The 19,287-nt window shown below is 55.7% G+C and overlaps 1 protein-coding gene across 2 annotated transcripts in view; it reads left to right on the top strand.

Annotated features, from left to right (window-relative positions):
- Nucleotides 1-1,750: 1,750 nt before the first annotated feature.
- The window catches only part of CSNK1G2 (casein kinase 1 gamma 2), a 41,986-nt gene continuing 24,449 nt past the window's right edge, over nt 1,751-19,287 (top strand). For both annotated transcript variants that reach the window (XM_082297820.1, XM_082297821.1), the window contains exon 1: nt 1,751-1,888. The gene's annotated coding sequence lies outside the window, so the exon portion shown is untranslated. The remainder of the gene's footprint in view (nt 1,889-19,287) is intronic.

Here is a 19,287-nt window from a genome sequence, read left to right on the forward strand (position 1 = left end):
CGCCACAAAATCGCAGACTGGGGGGGTGGGATGGGGCAAAGAGGAAAGGGAGGGTTTCAGTGTGATTTTATCCTCTCCAGAAGTGATTTTATCCTCTCAAGGGGTGGTTTTATCCTCTCCAGGGGCAGGACATGGGGCATGGCCCCTCACCACCCTCCTGAACTGTGTCACAGCACAGGAACAGGATGGGAGCAGCTGGAATTCATGCTTTCAGAATTTTCCTGGTTCTCTAAAATCAGCATTTTTTTGTATGAACAAACACCCACAGGGAAAAGTCCTTCAGCCAAACGTTGTGGGGAGAGCTTTTCCCTGCAACATTTCTGTCACAGGAGAGAGAACCAACTCAAGCAGTGGGAAATGATGAAATGGGTACTTGGGGCGATGCCAGTGGCTGAAGACCTGATTGTCCCCCAAACCCACACAAACTCATTTTCCCATTGCCTGAAAATCCTTTTGGGGTGGATCTGCTCCATGCTGAGGTGAAGGTGAGACCAGCAGGGTTGTGCAGGGGTGTCCCCTCCCTCCAACCTTATCCTGAAATTCTCAAACTTGGGGGTTGAGAAAAAAAGGGGTGAGAAAGAAACGATCCTCTGGCTGTGCCCTCCTTCGCTGAGTATTTGTCCCCAGGTGATCAATCAGAGGAAAATGAAAGGCTTTAGGAGGTGGCACTGGGGTCTGTATCCCTGCCTGGTTCCTGTGTCCCTGCCTGGCTCCTGTCCCAGCAGATCCCACTGTCCTGGAGCTCCGTCCCCTGTGAGGCAGCAGGATGGCAGTGGGATGGCAGCAGCTCTGCCTCCCTCAGAGTGGCTTTGCTCGGAGCTGATGTCCCCAAAAAGGCAGCAATGCCTGTAAAATCCCAGCCCAACTCCCCTCTGTTCCCATCGGAGAGGTACCACAGCTGTGCCCCCTCTGCGGGACCCCCATTCCCCATCCCGAGGTTGCCCCAGAGGGCCTGTGGTGGGGATGGATGTGGGGAGGGAACTGTGCCCCAAAAAGGGGCTGTACCCCAGAATGGGGCCATACCCCAGAGCAGGGGCCGTACCCCGAAACAGGGTCTGTATCCAAACACAGGGGTTGTACCCTAAAACAGGCGCTGTACCCAAGCACGGGGGCTGTACCCCAAAATAGGGGCTGTACTCCAGCATGGGGCTGTACCCCAAAACAGGGCCTGTACCCAAGCACGGGGGCTGTACCCCAAAACAGGCGCTGTACCCCACAACAGGGACTCTACCCCAGCACGGGGTCTGTACGCCGCTGAGGGGCTCGCTCACATATTAGGGCCTGTCCCCTCTAACTGGGTCGATACACCCCATGCTGTCCCCGCAACAGGCCCGTACCCCACCCGGAGGACGGTGGCATCCAAGTCGCGACAGCACCGCGACAACCCACGCCGGAGCCGGACCCTCCAAGGCACACTACAGCGCGGCCTGTTCCCTGTGTGAGAGCTGCGCCCTCCCCCCCTGCAGGGCGCTGAGGCAGCGCTGGCCCTGTCGCGACAGCGGCGCTTGTCGCGATCAGCGGCGCCGGGCAGCGCGGGGTTAACCGGGGCTGCCGTAAAGCGCGCGGCGCTGCCGCAAAGGCACGCCGCCGCCTGCCGGCCGCTATTCCCGAACGCGCGCTACGCCAGCGCCGCTGCGCCGCCACCCTCGCGCCCGCTGCGCTTGCGCCGCGCTCCGCCCCGCGGTCCGTATTCACGAAGCGCGCTTGCGCCGCTGGCGCGCGGGCGCGCACGGGCGCGGCGCGGCGCCTACGCCGTTGGCGCAGCGCGGGCCGTACGCCGTTGGCGCAGCGGCGGAGGGGAGGCGAGCGGGGCCGGGCCGGGGGCGCCGCCATGGGGGAGCGGCCGCGGGGCAGCGGCGCCGCCGCCCGGCGCTGAGGGACCGCCGAGGTAACACCGGGGGAGCACCGGGGGACGGCGGGGGCCCTGCGGCCGCGGCTCCGCACGGCTGGCACCGGGGAGGGGCGGCCGGGCCGGGCGGCGCCGCGGGCGGGGGCGGCGGGGCTGGGGCGGTGGCGGAGGGGGTTGAGAGCCGGGAAGGGCCCGGAGAGGGGAAGGGGCTGTGGGGATCGCGGGAGTGCCGGGGAAGGCCCCGGCTTGGCCTGGGGAGGTCGCCGGCCGGTGGGGCTGATGGGGGGTCGGTCTGGACCGGGGGGATGGGGGGGCTGTGGGGGTCGGGGTGGGATCGGGGGGTGAGGGAGGCTTTGGGGTCGGACTGGGCCGGGGTCTGAGGGCCCAGGGCCGCCTCGCCCCGTCCCCTCCCGGCCGTGACTGTTTTGTGGCCCCGGGGAAGGGGTCCGAGCCCCCCAGGGCCCCCCGAGGCCGAGTGGGCGGCAGGGATGGGGTCGGATCCTCCCCGCCGTGGCCCTCGGCCCGCACCCTGCCCCGGCCTGCCCGAGCCTCGCAGGATGTTGGCTCCTTTGTGTGTGGCTTTCCTCTCTCCGGAGGGGTTGGGAAGTGTTTATTTGGGGAAAGGACTGTGCTGAACCTGGTATTTAAAACGGCTTTTTTTTCTTCAACGAAGCGGGTGAGGATGAATGTGAGAAACGGGGAAAGTGCCCTCCCCCCTCCTGCCCCCAGCAGACAGGAGCCGACTTGAGCTGTTCCTGAGGTTTGCAGATGAGGAGCAGCTCTGCCGGGGAGGCCTGTGGCTCCTGTCGCTGGCTGGCAGGAGGGAGCCGAGCCAGGGAGCTGGCTCTTGGATCTCGGGGAGCAAACAACGGGAAGTTGTGGGGGTGGTCAGGAAGGTGCCTTCTCTTTTGTGCACTGGGCAGCATGAAGACTTGCTGTGTTTGGTGTGTTTTGGAAGTTAAAAAGCAAAGTTTCACAAACCCCTTTCGAGTTGCCATGATATTAGTCCATTCCAAAGAGTTCGAGTTAACTGGGTTGAAAGGTGTGTAAAACCTTTGGAAGTTGCCTCCTTAACTAACACATTTGCTTTCCTTCCTCACAACAAGTGGTTGGAGATGTGGAAGTGCATTCTGAGGAGTGTGTGAGTTCACCTGCCAGCCAGGCTGCCCTGTCAGGCCGCCACACACAGTGTGCCCCCATCTCCTTGCACACAGGTTTAAAAATTGGGCCTTATGTAACAGATTGGAGCAAACATTTGGTGTTTGCCAGTGGTCTGACAAAGAATTGCTGCAAATTAGGGCAGGAGGCCTCCATGGGGAGCCTTTGCCGTGGTGGGATAGGCTTGGCTGCTGTGAGGAACTTGCCAAAGATTTGTTGGTTTTGTTTTAATTTGGTACATTGCAGATAAGAATGTTGTTTGGTCAGTGTTTTATCGCTCCTGAGCACCTCTGGGGTGCTGGGAGGGTTGTGGTTCTGACTGGTCTAATGCCAGCATGCTCAGGTCTGTGGGGACATGAGGTCTGGGGAGCCCCCAGCCCTCTAGGGGTTGTCCCTCAGCCTGGAGAGGTGGCTGCCCTCCTGTGCCTTAGGGTTTGATCTCCTCCTCGTTATCTGACAGATCTGTGAGGCCTTATAAATAACTTAAAAATGACTTGTGTAGTTCCTTTGCCAACGCAGCAGCTGTTCTGCTTTGCCCCTGCATCCACGGGGTGCAGCTGGTGGCGGTTTGCAGGGCAGACCTTGTGTCCAGCAGTTTCCCCAGGCAGACTGGATGGAGCTGTGTGCTCTGCCCCTGCAGCGTGCTGTGTGCTGGCTGCTCTTGGTGCAGCTCCTGAGAGGAGGAAGCGGGCCCTGGCAGCTCAGCAGGTTCCTGGGTGCCGCTCTCCGGAGCGGCTTCGCAGTGCCCCTTGTTTTGTATTCCGTGTCAGAGCTCCTGTGCAGCCCGGGTGTTGTCAAAACTGTTAATACGGGAGTGACTCAGCGGATCAATGGGAATGACATGAGGGTTGTGCTCATGGACAATCAGTATTTTCCCCCCCCTCCAGCCCCACTGGGCTGGAAGACACAATGTCTGAGAGCAGCTGCCAATAAACATCTTTGCTGGACTTGGGCCTGGCTGTGCTCGGGAGCTGTCTCCCCCTGCCCACCCCCTCTCCCCGTGGTTTTCCTAGCTAGGAGGAGCTGGGATGAGCTGTGCTGGAGCAGCACTCCTGTGCTTTGGCTGGTCCCTCCAGGTGTGTGCCCGACCCTCGATCCAGGCCACTGCTGCAAGGCCCGGGCCCTGTGCGAGCCAGGGTGGGTAGGAAGCTGTTTATCTCTGCCTTCAGACAGGAACTGCAGCTCCACAGGCACTAAAGGCTTGGTGGGAAGGATGAGGGAAGCCTCGGGTGAGCAGCAACCCCTGATGTGCTGTTGTGGGGTCTGCAGGAGAGGTGCAGCCCCTGGGCTGGGGAGGAGACCCTCCCCTCGCTCAGCAGGGCTCAGCACTGTGGGGTTTGGTACCAGAGGGCAGTGGCCTGGTTTGCCCTGTGCTACTCCTGTGACTTCCAGCTGCAGTTTGAGGAGTCAGACCCTCTTCCCTTGTAGTGCTGCTGAGCGGGGACAGGCTCGGGTGCCAGCACAGAAGCTTCCTTCGTGTGTTTGCCACAGCTTTTTGCCGAGAGCCTGTGGGAGCAGCTCTGCCCACAGCCCTGTAATTGGGCTCTGACTGGGCAGACGTGGCTCGTTGTGGGTGCAGTGAGAAGCTGTGAACCTGAGCCTCCTTCCTTGGCCCAGACATGGTGTGACCTGGAGTCTGCTTCGGTCCAGCTCTACCCTGTGAGCTGGGAGGGCAGGGAGGGAGAGCAGGTCCCAGCAGCTCTGGGGTTCTGCTGGAGAACAAGTCATCTTCCTGTTACAAAAGCTGTGTGAATAGTTTTGGGGTTTCATGAGAAAGGCTGTTTCTACTCCTGCTGGCACTCGATGTCTCTGGTGGATCTGTTGCTATAGAAGAGCAGCAACTTTGGTTGTGAGGGAGGTGAAAAGCTGCTGGGGCAGGTGAGTGTGGAGCATCAGGGTCCTCTGTCAGGCTCCCCCATTCATGCCAGCTGCCCTCCTCCTCCTGGGGAATTCTAAATCCCTGCCCAGGCTGTAACCCCGCAGCCCTTCCTGTGGGCAGCCCCTCCCTTGCATGTTACATTGATGCATTATTCTTTAATAACTGGCTTTGAAAAAGCAGCCTGTGCATCAGGAACTGGAGTGACAGGACAAGGAGGAATGGCTTCCCCCTGACAGAGGGCAGGGTTAGATGGATATTGGGAAGAAATTTCTGGCTGTGAGAATAGTGAGGCTCTGGCACAAAGCAGCTGTGGCTGCCCCGTCCTTGGAAGTGTCCAAGGCCAGATTGGATCAAAGGAGCGCCCCTGTCCATGGCAGGAGGTGGAACTGGATGAGCTCTAAGGCCCCTTCCAACCCAAACCATTCTGTGATTCCATGCGTGGAGCCGAGGTGTTCCAGCACACCCTGCCTTGTCTGTCCTACACTGTCAGGTTCCTGGGTGACACCTGTGGTGCTCAAAGCTGTTGCTCCCCAGCCTGGTGGGGCAGGAGGGAGGGAGGTGCAGTGGCTGTAAAACCACAGGACGTCTCTCTGCCTTCCGCTCGCTGTGCTCAGAGCGCGGCAGCAAGAGATCAGCACCCACAATGAGCCCTGTGTGGTGTAGGAAATGGCTCTTAGGTAAGGTGAAACTTCTAGGTAAGGCTTTGCAGGGTGTTTCAAAATGCTACGTGGAGCAAGAAGTCTCTGATTTCATCCACTGCCCACAGTAAGGAGAGTTTGCTCCTGGAGTAGAGGAATTCAATTAGTTCTATAAAGACTTTAAATTGGCTTCTTTGGCTCCAGCGAGATGGTGGACAGAAGTTCACCGTGTGTCCAGGAAGATCTCCCAGTGCCTGTGGAGTCTTGTGTTCTGCTGAGAGGTTGGTGGCAGTGGCCTTTCCAAGCAGTGCCCTGCTGACATCTGCCTTCCCCACCGCATCAGGCCCCTGCCACTTGAAATGTCGCAGCAGAAACATCCTCCTTGTAGGAAACACAGGTCTTGAGGCCACTTCAGTGGTGACAGTGAAACCAAATATTCTCACAGTCCTGTCTGTGAAAGGCTTGCACTGAGATGGCGACATGGGGAAAGCCCAAAGTCCTGTCCGGTGAGGTCCAGCCGAGCTGACCCCCGGCTGGGGAAGGGTCCCTGTGCCGCAGGCCGAGATCTCGGCTTCCCCTCAGTGTGAGCTGTGAGACAGCAGAAACACATCCACTGGGGTCTGGTGGGGACTGTGCTCTGAAAGAGAGCTGGGCAGTGCTGTGTGTTGTTTAGTGTCTGCAGGGCAGGGATGGCAGTAAGTTGGATGTGAGAGCAGGATTTGGGATGAACCATGACATTGTTGCCTTGGAAATCAGGTGCCATTGGCCTCCCAGGGTGCTGGAGACACTGGGAGTCTGGAGCGTTAATTTTTGAGTCATTCATTTTTATGTGTCCACCAAGCAAAGAATGTCCTGTAGCCCTTTGTTACTTAATGTTATGTAATGCCTTTTAATGAGGCGGGCCTGGCCTTTGCTTTCCCAGTGGTGAATGAGACAGTTGGCAGGTGATGCACGGGCTTTGTCACCCTGAGAGGGATGTTCTTAAGTTAATAAACAGGGGTTAAGGTTGAGCTTGAACTTGGATTTTGTGCAGCTTTCCTTTGGAAGAGCTTTGCAGCCCTGCAGCTGAGCAGCTCTGTGCAGCAGGAGTGGTGCTGGGAGGGGTGTGGGGGTTCCCTGGGAGCACAGCCAAGTCTCTGGGGGTTCATTCGTCTTCCCAGGCTGGGGGCTGCAGAGTCTTGCTAAGAGGGGCTGCTTGGGTGTGGGTGGCTGAACGATGGGCTCAAAAAGGTCAGTGGAAATCTAATTTAAACCCGAACAGAGCTGTGTTTGTGCTACAAAAGCTCCATTCTTGCAGACTCTGTCCTCGCCCAATGTTTTCAGGTAAAAGAATCTCACTGCTTTTGAGGTAGCATCGAGGTACAAACAACAAAGCAAAAAACCCTTTCTCTTATCCTTTTTTTAGCAGGGGCTGTTGGCAGTGATGAAGTTTATACTCTGCCTGGTTTCCCTGGTTTGATGCAGGGAGAGGATAGTGCTTTCCAGCACCTTCTGTGCCCTGTGTGTGGGTGAGGGGCAGGCTGAGGCTCTCCTGGAATCCCCCCACCCCCATCTCTGCCAATTTCTCTCATCCCGAAGGCCATGACGGTTTGAGTTGAAGTCTGGCTTTGGTGTTGCCAAGTACAGGGAATGTTAAGGAAGGACTGAGGCGCTGGGAGTGGAGGTAGGGTCCCTGAGCTGGAAGGGGCTGCTTGGAGCCGGGAGCTGAGGAGCAGCAGTCAGCTCTGGGAGTGCGGGGTCAGTGTGCTGTGGGATGAGGAGGTGTGGCTGCTGACAGGTACAGGCTGGTCTCTGCCTGGAGCCTTGGAAATTCTTGCTCAAACTTGCTGGAGCTCGTTGCTCCATGGGCTTCGGTGGCTGGGGAAGGAATAGGAAGTGCTCAGAGCTTTAACATTTCCCCCAGGGTGACTCGCAGCTGGTTTTAAACCCATGCTGTTTTCAGAGGGGTATCTGCCCCATCAGGGAATCTCACGGAGAGGTTGTCAGAGCCGCCAGCAGATTCCCCAGCTTGAAGTGCCATGGTAAGTGTCTTGGAAAGGAATTAGAGAGGAATTCCAGCACAGCAGACCGTCAGAGCTTCCCATCTCACAGAACAGCAGGGGATGTTGCCAGGGAGCAGCTCTCCACTGCTCAGTCCTCTCCTGCCTCCCAGGCCTGCTCAGACCGGGCAGAGCTGAGCAAGGTGCTCCTGGGCTTACTGGGTCCACAGGAGAGTGAAAGGGAAGCTCATTTAACACACCCCATGCTAAATTTAGCAGGACATAGAACAAACGCTGCAAGTGTGAGTTGGTGTGTAGCACATCTGTGCCATGTAACCTTTCTCAGGGTAACTGTTGTGGTGTTTTCGGGAGAAGCAGTGGGCTGACCCCTGGTGTTGGAGCGGACTCTGGTTTGGAGTGGTTTTGGCAGGGGCTCTTTGGGACCTGCCTGCAGTGGGGGTTGATGGAGCAGCCCCTCTGCTCAGGCTTGGATCAGCAGCATCTGGACATCACAGAGCTGCTCTGGGGTGCAACGAACCTGGCTCTGCAGGGCTCTGGCTTCAGAGTCATGACAGCAGCTCTGCTCCCCTGATCCATGTAGAAAATGCCCCTGACATCCCAGCGCCTGACCGGTGCCATGCTTCAGGTGTACAGGCCTCAGTGCAGGTTTCTTTTTCCTCCTCACCCTTCCCTCTCCCTTTTATTGTGCTGCCATCTCTCTGGCTACTTGGACTCCTACCTTGCTGGGATGTTTTCTTACAAGAGCCAGCATGTCCATCGGGAGCTGGGCTGCCTGCAGAGCAGGAACAGCCTGGAGCATCTTCTGCACTGAACAGCTGGGCATGGCTGGATGGAGAGGTGGGCACCTTTTGCAGTGCTGGTGGTGCAGCCAGAGGCGGGAAGGACAAGGTGTGCAAATGCCCTGGATGGCACCCATAGTTCCCAGCAGGTCTTCTCCAGTGTCTGTCTGAGGATCTGTAATCACAGACCTGGAAACAAGACTCAGGCTGATCCTGTGCCCGGCGCAGAGGATGCACTGCAGCAGCCTTGGCTGGGTGACAGCAGACACCCGAGGTGTGAGAAAGCACGAGCAGGGACAGTTCCCACTGCTGGTTGTGGTCCTGGCAGGGGACTGGCAGAGCCTGAAATCTGACTTCTCCCAGGAGAAGAGTGTAATGCTCAGTGCTCTACTCCTATTTTTGTTCAGAGCCAGAAATCAAAGTCCAGAGCAGTGCTTCTCCAGCCAGAATCATTGAAAGGCACTTGCTGTTGTTTTAGGGCCAATATTTAACTTGTGCCTTCCATGAGGAATGCCTGTTAGACTCCAAATATTTGCCTTAAGGAAGAAGTTTGAGGGAAGAATGTCCAGTGCTGGCGGGGAAGCAGAAGGGATTCAGGAAATGAGTCGAAGGCTGTGCACGTCCAGGTCTGTGTGGCACAGCCTGCGTTGCCTCTGGCACGGCCCTGGCAGGTACGAGGCAGCTCTGGTCGAGCCGCGGTGCAGGAATGGCTGGGAGGAAATGTTTGTGTGCTCCAGCGCTGGAGTACAGGGCGTGTCTGCTCCCACAGCCCCCGTCCTGCGCTGCCAAGGGATTTAAAGGCATAGGCTTGGAGGTGCTCTCCAGCTGGGGCTGGTGTGGGCAGCTGGGCTGAACTTCCCGATAAAAGCAGCTTATCAGAAAAGGAACGCTCTGCTGCTTTTGCTTTCGCTGTGGTCTGTGGTGGCAAGGGTTCATTAGCTGTGAAATCCTCTGCAGTGGAGCCTGCTATGGTAGGATTTCCCATTCCCTGGGCTGGCTTGATGAGGTGCTCATGGCTTCTCCTCACCTTTCAGTGTGATCCTTCACCTTTGTGTGTGATCCTTCTCGCAGGGTGCCCTGAACAACCAGGTAAAGCCTGCTGCTGGTTCAGTGCTGAGCTTGTCCCATGTTTCTGGGAGAGCAGCTGAACGGGGCTGTGTGCTGGTGCATGTCACAATTCGGGTCAGGCTGTGGTGGCATCTCAGGCTGCTCGGGCTGGTTGTGGTGTGTGAGGACACAGCGATGGAGAGGAGCCTGATCCTCTTCCCAGCCCCTCTCTGCAGACAGGGCAGGTCAGGAATTCTGGGTCTGGCTGGGAAGTCTGGGCTTCCTTAGCTCCATGGTAACCCTCTGCCCTGACTTGTCATGCTCTGTGCTGTTGATTTGGATGGTTTTGGCCGGGCTTGACTGTTTTACGCCTGGATACAGAGAAAACATGTTTCCTCTTGAAGCAAAACCAAAGGCACGCGGCTGTTTGCAAGGGGAAGGCTTTGCCTGAGCTCCTGCGGGCAGAGCTCAGCGCAGCTCTCAGAGGTTGAGAACTTCTTCGTGCCAGTGTAACAAAGGGCTTGCAGGCAGCCCTCGGGCCCAGCCTGACGCTGTGCCAAGGAGACCCAAGCCCAGCCAGAGCATGGCTCTGGCTCTTAGTCACAGCTTTGGTGCTGGGGAAGCAAAGAGGAGTGATAACCCCATCCAGCTCGGAGGATAGTGGGATGCTGAGCAGCTGTGGGAAGTCTTGGTCCCTTTCCATAATGAGAGTTGATGGGTTTAGGCCCACAAATTGGCTGCCTAATGAATGAGGGAGCCAGGGGAGTTGTATCCTGTCTGCAGGGGTTGAAAGAGGTGATGTGAACCAGAAATATGAGTAATTAACTCAAAAAAAGAGGAAAGGTTGGGGTTTTGGATGGAAGCATGTACTAGAGGAGGGTGAACGTGTGTTGGCTGGGGTTTCTGGGACAAACCAGAGAAGTGAGAGCCCAGAAACAAGAGAGAAAGGACAGTCTGTTCGTGCAAATAGTGTTCCAGGTATTAATAGCAGCAAGATGAAATGGGTCCTCCTGGGGGTGTATCCTGCATGTTCCTTCATTGGAACGATCCCTCTGATTTTATAAATTAAGCCCTTTGTGTAGGGTTGAAAGAAGCAGGTAAGGGGAAGGGAGGAACCAGTGAAGTTGCACTGGATGTACCTGTTTGAGAGAGTATTTTGGATGAACCCCTTGAAAGTTTCCTTTCCCAGTGCACAGGACCACCTCTTCAGCTGTAGCCAGTCCTGTGCTCTTCCTGTTTCAGTCCTGGCCTTCTCATCCCCTGCAAAATACACACAGGTGGGGGATGAGGGAAGATGAGAAAAAAACCTTTGGAATGTGCCTTTGTGATGTGGAGGTTGGTGCAAACCAGACCGAGCCCTTAATCCACAAAGCTGTCCCAGTGCTTAATAAAGGGTTGTGAGGCTGTGATCCTCTGTGTGAGGGATGGAGGAGTGAAGAGATCCTGCACAGCTTGTGGTGTGACCGGGAATGGGATGTAGGTCTCCGGTCCCTCTGTTCTGAAGCTTCTCCCTCCCTGCAGGCCAGCAGACGGGTTCTTGCCTAGGCCTCAGGAATTTGTCCCAGTTAGTCTCCAGTTAGTTGGGAATCTCTGTTCTCTATCCTCTTTTTTTTTCCTCTGAGATCAGCAATGCTTCCATGCCCATCTGTGAAATAAGCAGGTCGCTTCCATACCTTTGAGAGGTTGCAAGGAAAACTGTGATGGATTGAGCTGCTGATGGTCCTGTAATAGAGGGGGTGGGAAGATGAACGCCTCGTGGATCGCTCGCTGCTTCCCTGAAGATGCTGCTGGCTCTGGCACGGAAGCTGATGGATGCTGTTGTGCCACAGAACATCCCTCTGCCCCAGTTATTCCACAGGAAAGATTAATTGCATGGTGCTGCTCTTTCCTCCTCATGGTCTGGGCTGTGGGTCCTGCCTGTGGCCCTGGAATGCTGTCCCTGCTGGGTGACTGTCCCTGCTGGGGAGGAGAGCTGGGAGCCAGGACCGCACCGAGTGTGGCTCTGCAACAGGGAAGTGATTTTGGCGTCTCAGCACATGGAATTTGACAGCTCTTTGGGGAGAGGTTTCCTGGTTAGTCCTGCTGGATGCTTACCCTTACCTCCCCTTTTTGTCCCCCCGCCAAATTTGTAGGATTTGGCAGTTATTTGAGGGGAAATGTGTGGGGCTTGGAGCAGCCTGGGGAAAAAAACAGAGGGGAGAATGTGGGACAGCTCAGCTTGGCAGAGCTGCAGCTCTGCCACCTAGAAATGGAAACAGTCCTTGTCACCAGTGGGAATGACATCCCTTCCGCCCACCCTGCTCCAGGACTCTCCAGGACAAAGGGTCTGCTCTGGAGCAAAGGGACTGGACTGGGACAGAGCTGAGCTGGTGGTGTTCCCCCTTTCCGTGCGACCTTAGGAGAGGTGGGGAAGTTGTGATTAACTGTGGCCTGGTGATTGAAGAGATAACTGGATTCAGGCACCCCTCTTTTCCCCTGCCTCGCCTCGCAAAAGGCCACCCCAGATCTGCCAGTGCAGCTGCTTCCTAACCTGGTTCTGTCAAGAGGATATGGGTTAAGAGAAAAAAAAAATCCTACAATTAAAAGTGTTTCTGCCAACCCAGATCCTGCTGACAGGAAAGGGGTTGGTAGCACTACACATGACAGGAGGCCAAGCAGATCTGTGCAGAGTGACAGTCCCCAGATGGCTGAGGAGCAGGGAACCCTGCTGGCACACACAGCTCTCGCCATCGCAGTGCTCAGGCCTTTGGCAGCCGGGATGGAATTGTTCTGAATCTGCTGAGTTGGAGTCTTTGTGGGTCCGTTTCTCCCTTTAAACTGTGGCTGGTGTGTACGTGGCTCATTAAAAACCCCTTCCAGAGTACTCAACTCGCCCCTTGCCCCCATTCCCTGTGGGATGAGTAGCTATCCCACGTCTTGGAGGTGGGAGATGAAACTGTGGTTTTCATTCCTCCAGTGCTGTGTGTTGTCTCTGCCTCTTCCTCCCCTGGTCCCAGGCAGGGCTGGAAAGGAGTCCTGTTGCTTGAAGTACTGGGCAAATCTGTGTTACAGCTCTTGCCCATGGGAAGTGAGCACAGAATCCCAGAATCATTTAGGCTGGAAAAGATCCCTAAGACTGAGTCCAACCTGTGACCTATCACTCAGCTGAGAGCACTGAGTGCCATGTCCAGTCTTTCCTTAAACACCTTCAGGGGTGGTGACTTTACCACCTCTCTTGACAGCCCCTTGCAGTGTTTAGCAACCCTTTTAAGGAACAAATTCCTCCTGATATCCAGCCTGCATTGATGAAGGTGACAGGGAAAAGCTGTCTGGTTTCTCAGAGCCACCCAGGTGGGCTTTGGCTCTCCTGTCAGGAGCTGATTGCTTTGCCACACAGAATTTCCAGCCCCTCACTGGGGCTGCCTGGAGCTGCTGGATTGATGGATGGCACCTTCTTCTGACTGAGCTTTTGGATACCCTGCGAGTGCTCCCAGTGCTTCCCTGGCTCTGCACTGGGTTCTCTGGGTGGTACAGAACAGCTCACCCTCCCAAAGTTGTTGGATTGGGAGTCCCTCCTTTCCCACACCTCTGTGGTGACAGCCCTGGAGTGGCAGAGCTGGGTGGTGTGCCTCTATCCCCTGGCAGGAGAGCAGCAACTCTTAAGAGGTGGTGGTTGCCTGTGGTGGCACTGGTGAGGAGGAGCAGGAGGAGGGAGTTGTGGGCTGCAGTCATCTGCTCCATCCACCTCCTGGAAATGTGAACCAGGAAACAAATCTGAAACCAATCTGGCCATCACCAGGTTAGGCCTCTGACCCGCTCCTGGGGCTGTGCTGGGTTACTGCCCTGTGCCAGCTTACTGCCCTGTGCCAGCTTACTGCCCTGCCTGCAGAAGTCACCTGTGGTCAGGGCGGCCATCCCTGCAGGTGACCTTAGAGGGCACAGCAGCCTTTGGGGACTGGGATTTTCTGCCTCTCCTGCCACTGCTTTCTGTGTGACATGTGGCAGTGTTGTGCCTCAGTTCCCTCTTCTGTAATGACACTTCCTTGGTGACCTACTCTGAACCAGCTGCTGCAAGGAGCGATGTAAGAGCTGGGGGGGCATTGGTCTGGAAAGCCCCTGGAGCCTGTGACGAGGGACATCGGGAAGATAAGATGGCTAATGCTGCTGCTTGGATTGTTTCCCAGCTTGCTGGGAGAGGAGGTGGTGTGTGTCCAACCCCCGGAGCCATATGGTGTGGATGCCAACACAGGAGAGCGGATGGGGTCTCTTCTGGGGTGTCCCACCTGGTGTGTCATGTAAATCTGAAATGGCAGCATACACATGGTGTCATCTGCTCTCCGTGGTCACCTGGACTCTCCTGGAACAGAGGGGATTTTCTCATGCATGGGTGCTTGGAAAGCTGTGGTTCAGATAAGACAAGGCAGTCTGCTGTGGCCATGCAGCAGCTTGGGCAGTGGGGATGTCCTGCCCTCCAGAGATGGTGGTTTCCAGAAGAGTGAACGTCACCTGTGTCCCTAGCACAGAAATTGTCAGGCTGGCGCAATCTGCTGATGGTATCCCTCAGATTCCTTGTCTGTCCTCCTGTGTTGGGATCCCCCTGCTCCCTGTGCCTTACACAGGAGGGGCTGTGCCAGGATCCCCCTGCTCCCTGTGCCTTGCACAGGAGGGGCTGTGTTGGGATCCTCCTGCTCCCTGTGTTTTGCACACGAGGAGGCCATGCAGACAGAGTGGAGGGAGTGGTTTTGCTCATTCTGTGCTCATTAGAGGCTGCAGGGAAGGGAAATGGAGCCACTTGTAGTTCTCTACTGAATTTTGATCTCCCACTCCCTGCAAGTTTGGGAGCAAGCTGGGATACCCTGGGTTGTTCAGTGTTGTTCCACAGCCATTTGTGCTGTGGGGAGGCTCGTGGTGTGAGTGTCTGGGGGCAGCAGTCTGTTCCCAGTCTCCTGCTCCTGAGGTTATTTAGGAGCTGATCCAAAGGCTGTGGAGAGGAACAAGTCCTGAGTGTGTCACTGTGGTGTCCCACTCTGTGGGGAGGAGGGTGCTGGGCTTGCCTGTGCTGGTTTTCAGTCAAGTTCCTCTGTGGGGAGGAAATCTCTTCCAGGTAGATGAAAGGTTTTGAGACCCAGCTTGGGCTTGGAGGAGGAAGGGAAGCAAAGAGAGACACGTGCATCCAGAAATGTGCTTTTGTTACGGGAGAGGTGTTGGAAAATGCCTCTTATCCTTTGGAGAACAAATGTTGATCCCCTCACCCTGACTTCAGCTGATCCTTTGCAATGCCAAAAGGAGTACATGTGGGATTTGAGGCTGTGGGATCTCTGAGGACATCCTTGAATGGGTTGTGTTCTTCCTCTGCTCTTGCACATCTCCCACCACCTGACAGCACTCCCTGTGAGACAGCACTTGGATGGCCCTGTCATCCCGTGTCCTCCCTGCTGCTGCTCCTGGCCCGTGGGATGCCGGCGTGGGTCACGTTCTGGAAGCAGAGCTGTCCCACGAGGAGCTCTCCCACAGCGTGTGGGGGGACATCCCACCCCACTGTGTGCTCAGACCCTCTGACTCATGCACACCAAAACGCCTCTGCCTGGGCTTCCTCTGGAGCCTCATCTTGCTGTGACAAGGTTGGATCATCCCGTGGGCAGTGTCCCCCTCCAGAATGCCCACGACATCAGCAGGGTGGCTCCCAGAGGAGAGGGGGTGGGTGGGAGGCAGGGCTGGCTGGGGAGAGCAGTGCTTCTCCAGGGAGCCCTGTGGGACAGAGAAAGCCATAACTCAGGGTGTTGGGGGCTGCAGGGGGTCCCCTTCCTCGCTGTCTGAGAGCTGCTCTCAGCTTTCTCATGTGTGGGAATTGATAAAGGAGTTGCTAAAGCTGTGTCAGCAGGGAGCTGTTGTGTTGTGCACTGGCTGCGCTGATGGCTGAGAGTCCAGGACTGTGTGCCACAGGTGGAGACTCACTCTGTAGCTTGTGGCGAGGGGTGACAGTGGCACTGCAGCCCCTCCTGGGGCATTCTCTCCTGTGACAATGGCTGCTGTCATGTCCTGCCTCAGTTTCTGTCCTCAGGGGCCTGTGGATGCATAAAGGAGGAAGCTTTTGCTGTAGGGCCTTCTCAGCGGGTTGTAGTGGAGAGTGTGGACCCTGCTCTGCTGTCAGTGCAGTGGAGAGAAGCACTGGCACTGTGCACAGTGTTGTGTGTGTGATGAGGCTTTGTGATGGACTGGCCTTGTGGTGACATTTGAGCTGTCCCAGGGCAGGGAGAGCAGGACACCTTCCCATCCTCCTGCTTTGGTGGGAAGAACTGATTTCATGGACTGGAACTCGGAGATCTCTGGTAGTTTGCTGTTACAACCATCTGACTTGGCGCTAATGTTTAAATACATGTGTGTGCTCTCATGTGTTACTGAAAATTCAGGGGAGGGAGGGAAGACCCCAAAGTTTAACAACAAGCAGTGCAGAGTGGCCTGGATGCCAGGCTGGGAAATAAGCCCATCCCAGCGTGTTGAGAAGCGGATGGTCGTTTGCTAAGACAGCTGCCCCCCCCAACCCCCGCCCTGGTGAGGTGTGTCAGCAGTGCCAGTTCTGTGCTGTTCTCCGTGGGTCCCTGTGCCCACTGACTCCGGGAGATGCTGAGCAGGTGGGCTCAGGATCAGCTCTTGGATGGGCACATTGTGGCCTCACAGCTGCTGCAGCGTTCCCCTCTCTGCTTTGCTGGGCCATTCTGGGCCAGAGGCATGTTCCTCTGATGTTTCCTCCTGCTGCTGCCTGCATTTGTACCTGCTGTTCCTCTGGGCTTGCTGTCAAATCCTCTTGCAGCAGGTTGTTCTAAGCCTTGTCCTTCAGCTGGGCATGTCCTGCAGCCCGTGCCTGGAGCTCTCCGGAGCCAGGGCAGCCCTCAGCTGCGTGCCTGTGGCTGCACAGGAAAGGTGCAGCACATCTCTGGCTGCAGTGGAGGTGGGGAGAGAGCCTTCCCCTGTTCTCCCTGGGAAACTGATGGCAGCTCTTCTTCCACATCCATTCCTGTGCATGCTGCCGGAAGTGCATTAAGATCCCTTATCAAGGGAAAGGCGAGCATCTTGTTTTTATGAAAAGTGTTGGCTTTTAAAGGCGTGGGAGTATTCAGGGACAGGGCTGGGGAAGTAGCATGCTGGTAGAGATGGTCTTAACCTTATTTCAGGCTACAGCAGCACAGGAGGAGGTGTTCCAGCCTCAGATGGAAATGGAAGCTGTTGTTCCCAGCTGCTGGGTGAAAATTATCTATTCGTCTAGAAGCCTGTTTTGTCCCACTGCCTGGTGACTGTGAAGCTCTGGGGAGGGGAGGAGGTGGAAGGGGAACTTGCCTGCTCAGAAACCTGCCATCTGAACACAGTGCTTTCCTGCCTGATTCTTGTGGCCCAGCACAGCGACCGTCATGGCCAGGCTGGTGATGTGGGTTACAGTGGGGATGAATTTGTGTGTTTGTGACATATGTAGGATCATACCTTTCACAGACAGGCTTTGCAGGGGAGTCTTACAGCTGCCACCTGAATCTGAAGGTAAATCTGCTCTCGAAACTTCTGTGGAGCTGGGGATGGAGAGGGCTCAGCGATGCCTGTTCCAGCTGTGCTTGTGCAGCTCCCATTCCTCATCAGCCAGCTGCCCTTGGGCTGGATCCCCGTGGTCCTGCAGGACAGGCAGGCACTTGGATCTGTCCTTGTTCAACCTCTCAAGGAAGTAAAAGGGTGCCTGAGCTGTCAAGGCTTTGGGTATCTTTCCCACAGCATCCAGTGGCAGAGGGTGAGGTACGGGATAGGGCTGCCTGCCCTGAGGGTGCTGTGGGCTCTGTAGTCTGTGCTCAGCAGCTGTGTGAGCAGCAGCTCTCCTTGGGCTTCTCTATTTCCCAGGGCACAGATGTGACTCAGTGATTTGGGATACAGACAGTGCTTTGGACACCTGCTTGCAGACAAAGCCTGTTTTGTGGAGAGTTACCAGGGGTGAAAGCAAAGCTCAGGTTTTGCAGGAGGTGAGCACTGGGGACCTGCCCTTTCCCAGTGTGTCAGTCAGACCTGCCTGGGTTGTTCTGCTCTGAAACTTCCCAGATTCGCTCTTGGTTGTGCAGCTGAGTCTTGGGCTTTATGCTCTGGGCATGAGTGGATTAAAAGCAGTGTTGGGTCTTGACTAGAAACCTTTGCAGGCTCCTTCCTGAGATCAGCACGCTTGTGATAATCAATCTGTGCAAGAACTGGGCAGGATGGGACTGGTTGGAAAATGTAAATGTATGGATGGGGGAGCAGGAGAAGCGGAAGCCATGGGACTGGTAAACAGCTTTTTGCTGGCCAACTGCTGTGGACTTTTGGAAGGCAGCTGGTTCCTCTGCAGCTCGGTTTTCCAGCAGCAGCATGGATTTAATTAGTATCCGGTGTCTCCCTGGAGCTTGCTGCGTTGGGGGTGCATTGTCTCGTTTAAATGGAAAACCCCGTGGCAGAGCCGCCAAACCCAGTGCATGCGAGGGGCTGAGGGCTGAGACCACTGGGTTGAGTCAGTGGCTGTGACTGGATCCAGCTCCTGCCGTGGCGAGCGGGGGCTGGAGAGACGACGTCACGTCTTGGCCGGGGTGGCTGCGCGTGTCCCGCGGAAACGCCGGAGCAGATGGGAAGGGACGAAGCGCTGGGAGCTGGACTGTCCTTTTAAGGTCTCCCAGCCAGAGACTCGGCTTTGTCTGTAATGAACTTCCTTTCTTCCAGTGCTACAAACTCTGCCTTAGTAAAACCGAAACCACTTTGACATCCTAATTGGCTTTTTCTGCGTTGAACTGGTGAGATAGATTCTGCAGAATTGCTGCACGGGCAGAAAGCAAACCTGTGCCTTTGTTGTTCAGAAGGAGGTTTCCTGTTCTGCTTACCTGTCTGCTACCTGTGCCCTTCCTCTTACGGTAAGAGCAAAGCAAGTTGCAGTTCCCCAGCCAGAAATTGTCCCGTGTGAGCAGGGATACCAGAGTGACGCTGGCACGAGCAGTGGGGCAGTGGGCTGAAGCCAGGTCATTTGCTCATCTTGACATCTTCCAGCTCCATGCCAGAACTTTTCCTGGCCTAGCAGCCTTGAGGATGGCTGTTGCTGGTCGTGGAGAAACGATACTGAAGCGTAAGGTGATGGTAAGATCCCAGAGGCATCATGCCAGGGCTGGATGGGAAGGTGGGAATCGGGTACCAATTGCTCCCTGACTCCCTCCTGCAATCAGGGGTTTTGCATTCCCACCACCCACACTGCTTTGGTGTTCTTGCTGTTTCCATGCAGTGGATCCAGCATGGCGACCATGGGAATGAGTCCCAAGATGGACATGGCCAAGAACTGGGAAGGGGCTGTCCTTGGGCTTCGCTGGGCACATTCACATCAGAAAAGGTGTGAATCCAAATGCAGACCCCTTTTGTGGAGTCTGTAAAGTAAACCAAAAAGCTGCTTCCTTTAAGTCATTTCTCATAGAGCTTCAGTGTGTTTTCTGGTTGTGAATTCTGTAGCTGGAAGTTTAAATTTGTGCCTGATGAACCCAAAAAGTTGAGTCAACTCTCTTGGGCACTTGGTTCATGGATGGGTTTGTCTGACTTGGGCTGGGTTTGTTATTTCCAGACTAGTTTTCAGATCTGGTCTTATTTTAGCATGTGTGTATTTACTGTTATTATTTTTCCTAGAGAAGTATTTTCAGCTTTTTGCTTGGTTCCTGTGCTGCTGCTGAAATTTCCATCGTGGTATTTCCGGCTCCTTGGTGGAGCACAGTTTAATATTTTCCATCCAGGTGTAGCTGTTTTGGATGAGGATCCAAGGAAAAGAGTGAAATTGTGCGTTGGGCTGGGAGTGAGTTGGCAGCTCATGGGAGTGGAGATGCTTCATGAGGGGTATTTTGTGGCTGCTAAGAGATTTAAAGTGTCCTTACTCTGCAGGCTGGCATGAAGATCTGGGCTGTTCTGAATTTGGGTGTTGAGGATCCGA

The sequence above is a fragment of the Coloeus monedula genome, assembly GCF_965178545.1.
Source record: "Coloeus monedula genome assembly, chromosome: 27".
Lineage (NCBI taxonomy): Eukaryota > Metazoa > Chordata > Aves > Passeriformes > Corvidae > Coloeus > Coloeus monedula.